The sequence below is a fragment of the Olea europaea genome, chromosome 2 (assembly GCF_002742605.1).
Source record: "Olea europaea var. sylvestris chromosome 2, O_europaea_v1, whole genome shotgun sequence".
NCBI classification, from domain to species: domain Eukaryota; kingdom Viridiplantae; phylum Streptophyta; class Magnoliopsida; order Lamiales; family Oleaceae; genus Olea; species Olea europaea.
In genome coordinates, this window is record NC_036238.1 from 14,505,348 (window position 1) to 14,511,136 (window position 5,789).

General features: G+C 30.6%; 1 protein-coding gene across 1 annotated transcript in view; it reads left to right on the forward strand.

The window, feature by feature from the left end:
• LOC111411799 overlaps positions 1 to 286 on the forward strand; it is a 6,499-nt gene extending 6,213 nt beyond the window's left edge. The window contains exon 7 of the mRNA XM_023042405.1: positions 9 to 286. The gene's annotated coding sequence lies outside the window, so the exon portion shown is untranslated. The remainder of the gene's footprint in view (positions 1 to 8) is intronic.
• The last annotated feature ends 5,503 nt before the right edge of the window (positions 287 to 5,789 follow it).

The following is a 5,789-nucleotide window of genomic DNA, read 5'->3' on the forward strand; positions in this document are numbered from 1 at the left end:
TCAACTAGGTTCATGAGACATTGATTCATTAGAAATTTTAGATTTCATTTTTAATAATAGCTGGACTGTCAAATTAAAGGAAAATTGTATTTTTGACATATTGTCGTGTCTTCGGTGGAGTAGCTCGGGAAGGGTTTTGTAAAACAGGTTCCTATCGTAGGGATGCTGAGGTGAAGGAACATGTTGATCTAATGTTGCCAATTTCTAAGGTCTCTTTAGATTTTACAGTAATAGAGGACTTATATTTTGTTTTCAATATATTCATGGAATATAATGAACTTTGAAAGATTATTTTCTACAAGAATCACATTTTTTTCTGGTCATTTGCCTCCTTCAACTAAAGGTAAATCAAATGCAGGGAAGTAGAAGAAATGGATACGATTTATAAAACCAATCAAAGCTTTAGTGACAGCTAGTATCTGGCATAGAAAATTATGATCTCAGAATGATATTTTGGTAAAAAGTTTTCATAGAAATCTACAATGACGATTATTACAGAAGGCATCATTTGTAAACATTTCACTACAATGGCTCGAGAATGGCGATTATTCCATAAGGTGTCATTTATAAATAGCATGCTACATCGGTTTGAAGAAATTATCATTAGAAGTAATTTATACCTCCTATCGAAGCAAGCTATCAATGACAATCAACTTAGGATTTGCTTGACATGATTTCTGCTTCTTGTAAAAGAGTTCTCTAAGAAAGATTTTTTTTATCTCAATTTAAAAAGCTCTTCTTGCTTGACAAATAACTTCTAGAGAACTATCAGAACATGTTTAAAAACAATTTCTTAAACTCAGGAGTAGCTTTTGAATTTTCAAGAGACTTGTCAAACAGACTCTTAGAGTTCTTGTTGATACCAAGTTTAACAAAAGAATGCGACGAGAGCTGTTGTCACCTCTTGATATTGGAAATGTCCATACATTCCCGGGCTCAAAATCCATCATTGGCTAAACAATTATTTAGTAATGCCATTTTGGGCTTTACTCTAGCCATAGAAAGAGAGAATCGGGCTACTCTTTAATATTAATGAAAGAAGACTCTCTATAATAACTGACAAGGGTAACCTATGAAATATATAGAGTACTGTGTTGAGACTCAAATACATAAGAATAAGAATGTCAACGAATCAGGTCAAGCCAGTTCGCTGAGTAAAATTAAGTTGGATTTTTTTGGCCAGAACTAAGCCAAGCATCTAGCTCGGCTAATAATCGAGGCTCGAGTTTTACCGAGTTGAGCCGGCTCAGTTTCTTCTTTTTTTCATAACACATAGGCAAGGCGCAATAGCACGTTGCTAGTTTTTTTTTTTTTTTTTTTTTAGTGGGCCCGATAGGCAAACATGTTGGCTCAGGCTTGATTCAACACCCCAAGAACTGTCGAGCCTCTAGTTGGGCCAACTCAAGCTTTTTCAGGGCGAGCCACGGGCAGTCCAAGTCGACAAGTCAAAATGCCATCCCTACATAAAAATGACACCAACTATGAATATTCATGATCTAAATTTCAGTCGTGTCTATGTAGTCTTCCTCGATTACACCAGAGTTCCAAGCTTTCTAGATAGAATATGGTGGCTATCGAGACTACTCTTTGCTTATGGCCACCTTATTCCGTCACCAGAATTCAAGTCTGCACTAGAAAAGATCTCTTGATTCCTTGCGATTAGGCAATTCCTTTTCACTCCATTTAGCTTTATTTCTCTCTAAGGGGATTTTGATGAAAAGTTTTATAAGAATTGAACAATTCTATTTGGTCAAATGCCTAAGGGGGTTTAACATAGCTATATTATTTTCGTTCCTTTATTAACTAACAATACAAGATTCTTCAAAAAGATGCGAGCTGACTCGAAAATGTGGGACCTTGCCTTAGCAACGAAATAAGGGAAGCACAAAGAGCTTTTTTCACCAACGAGTTATGTAGTGGTAGGCCTTGTAAAGTCCACTAAGCTTCACTTCGCTCCCCCCTTTGGCTGTCGCAATTGACTGACGTCTAGTCGAAGGAAGCAGATGATTTCACTATCGTCCGAGAGTGATGATTCCTGTGGAAAGCACTTGTTTTTCATTACCTAAGAAGGCACCGTTGATTAGTGCCCAATCTCCATAATAGCTTTCCATAAAATCTCCAATTTTTCGTGTTGCATCCTCTCGGCACCTATGCAATGAAATCCATGGTTGCACTTGCCCGATCTCTCTAGTGCATAGACAATGGCTCCAAAGCGCTAATTAGCTTGCTCCACAAGGTCATGAAGACAAAGATGGCGAGTTTTCACTTACCCTAAAACTTCTTTTTCTCCACCTTTTCTTCTCCATACTCTTTTATATCCACTTAATCCCCCAAACCGGAGGTTCTTACATTCTGGTCCCCTTTCCAAAGGAGTACACCAAAGGAAGAGCGCTACTCCAAATTCTTCCAGGCTGCTAACATTCATAATAACGCTAACTGACATTTTAAATCCAATAATTCCAGAGAAATTGTCTAACTTTAGCTCGACGACCTGAAATTTCAATATACAGATGCACTTCTGGGATCAACAAATTAATGCACTGAATTTGTGAAGATTAAAAAGGGATTGTAATGCAAAATAAAAAGTTATAACAGTGTATTGCTAGAGCCAAGTCGACATTTATGCAAATTAGCTAATTGTTCAAAGCCCACAAAATTTTAAAATTTTCTTCCAATAATTTAACCCAGGGAATATTCATGTCAGATTTTGATTGTAATTATTAAAAAATAATTTGAAAAATAATTTAAATATAGAAATTCTAGAAATATATAAAATAATAAATATTATTGCATGAAAAGTCCAAAGGTAAAAGAATAAGTAATATTTAAGATTATTAATTGAGTTTTTCATGGATGATAATATTAAAAAAATGTCTTTAATTTACAGATGAAATTTTCATCATTAAGTAAAGTAATAAAATATAAATACTATGCACTTCATTGGTACACTAAAACGAACACACCAATTTGGTGCAATGAATAGTGTTATACCAAATTTCTATAACATTATTCATTTAGTATAATTTTTGAATTTTTTTCCATTATTTTATATTACAACAAATTTTAATTCATATTATATCATTTTTATATCCATTCATAATTAATGATTTAACTTCATTTATATTTATTTTAATTTGATTATTAATTTTAATTAATATTTATTTGTATGTTCTAATCAAATAATAAATATTAACTATTGAATACATTAAAATAAAATTGCTCATTAAAATTCAAAATTTATAAATTTGATAGTTAAGAATTATGAAAAAAAATTAGCACTAGAACAACATAAAAATGAAAAATAAAATTTAAAGTAAAAAATAACATTAAACTTCAGAATAGACAAATCAATGATAAAGAGGTACATATTGCACCTCAAAATGCATTAATGTATTGGTAGTGGGATGAATATTCTAATTCCAAGAATTAATTGATAAAACTAGTTGTGATTTTTAATTATGTGTAACTTTTTTTTTTTTGTGATATTGTAATTTTTTTATTGTGGAATTATTTTTCTTTATTATTTTCAAAATACATTTTTCTCTCTCTTTTTTTCAATCACAATTCTTTAATAAATTAATATTACACACAAATCTAAATTTTTTCTTTATTTTTTAACCACACAATCAATCTACTATTACAAAATACATTCTACACCCAAAAATGGGGCTCAAATAGGTTTGAAGTGTAATCATTATTTTTAATTATTAACAAATATAATATTTTAGTTCATATTTAATTTAATAATTTTAATAATAAGTTAATAACATATTAATTTAATACTTTTAAAAATAAATTAATTGTTCAGAAATGAAAAAAAAAAGGAAATAAAGGAAACCCCATTTATTTGGTGTAATGGTTGGAGTCTTGGAGATCATTTTGCAAAATGGTGGTAATGTCACGCAAATAGTTTGAAATGGCCTTATGAGTATTAAATTTGTTGATTATTATTTCCTCTTACTCAATCTATTTATATCTAAAAATTTCAACACAAAACATTGACAACGTTATTGTCCAATATGTGTATCTAGTTTGTTCAAAAGAAAAAGGAAAAAGAAAAAGAAAAATAAGCACCCTTATGGTAGTAAATGATAGCAATGTGAAAATAATATATAAATAAATATATTTTTAAAAAATAATATTTTTGAGTTTAAATGCAATGACTTCTAAGATTTGTCTTATTAAATAGTATAAATCTCTTGAAAAATTGCAGTACATGCTCAACTATCAATTTTACACATAGTAATATTAATTATTTTTTCAAAAATGACGACTTCTAAGATATTGTATTAGGTAACTTTATTATTTTTTTGAAATATATTAGCACATGTTGAATTGTTATTTTTACAGTTCACAATAGTATGAATGCTATCGAATATTTTGGAAAATAACAAATGAGTGATGACTTCTACGATATTATACTCAACGATATAGATTCTGAATATTATGATTTAAATTCCATTATTAGGTTAAACAATCACAACTCATGATATAAGGTATATTTCAACTATTTTGGATTGTAATATATGTTTAATATGGCATAAAATCTTATCTTCACCAACCAAATAAATCTTGAAAAGTCAATTATAGGACTCAATAATAATCCAGAGAACTTCAACTATTTTGGAAATGATTCATGAGTTTTGGAAATTTTTGCTTATAATATCTTCGGCCTTAAGTTTTAAACCTCAAAATAATGTGAATTGCTTCGGCTATTTTGAAATACAACCCCACTTGAGGTGCCTTCACAGGGGTTTTACAAGGCACACACAATTGGGGGGATGGGGTTGAGTGAGTTAATATTTGGCCTTTTTTTATTCAGGTGGGGTCCACCCTTTGTGAGATATCTAGCCGGGTTCAATGCATCTGACATTTGTACAGGAGGAAATTTTTTTTTGAAATATAATCAACTCATTCGCCCATATAGATTCTAAAAAATTTCTTGAGTTTAAATTTTACAACTTATAATAATATGAATCGTTTTAACTATTTTGAAAAATAATACATGACATTAAAGATGACTCGTAAACTTTTATATCCATTAGTTCATTAATATTACTACTCATACTAATTTGAGTTGAGATGTGATGTCCATCAATAATTAATTGACACATCAATTTACAGTTATTTTTAAATACAAGTGGAGTGAGAGAAAATTTAAACATGTTAATTTAAAGTAACGTGTTCATGAATTATTGGGTGGATAGCAAGTTGGACTGTTAATTTTGAACAGCAGATCTTAACTCAATTTGTGAGCATAATTAACTCCATTTGACAAAATTTAACAAATTTCTTGCGTACTCAATAGGTCAAAATTTAATTATCAAATCAAAGGTTAGTTACAAATTTCCATTGAATTCAATGCAATATATACAATAAATACTCGTTACAATGGAAGTTTTGAGATTCCTAATTGCAGTTCATCAATGCTGCAAGAATTCTCAAAGGAAAATACCATCATCAAGTTATTCAAACAATTTAAATAGTTAGGAGACAGAAATCCTAAATTGCTGTCACTTTTAAGAGTAAAATTATTTTACATTGACCTCGACAAGCCCTGCAATCCCTTCCCATGGAATCTGAGAACTTTTAAAAGGGTGGACGAGTTTCGAAATCCAACATTGTGGAGAATGTTTTTAGGAACAATTTTACATATTTGAACACGTGTTGATTTTATTTATGTTTAGAATTACATCAAATGCACCAAGCTATTACTTATGTTGACTACATAGAACGTTATCTTCCAGACTTGCATTGCCCCCCCCCCCCCCCCCCCCCCCCCCCCTTTA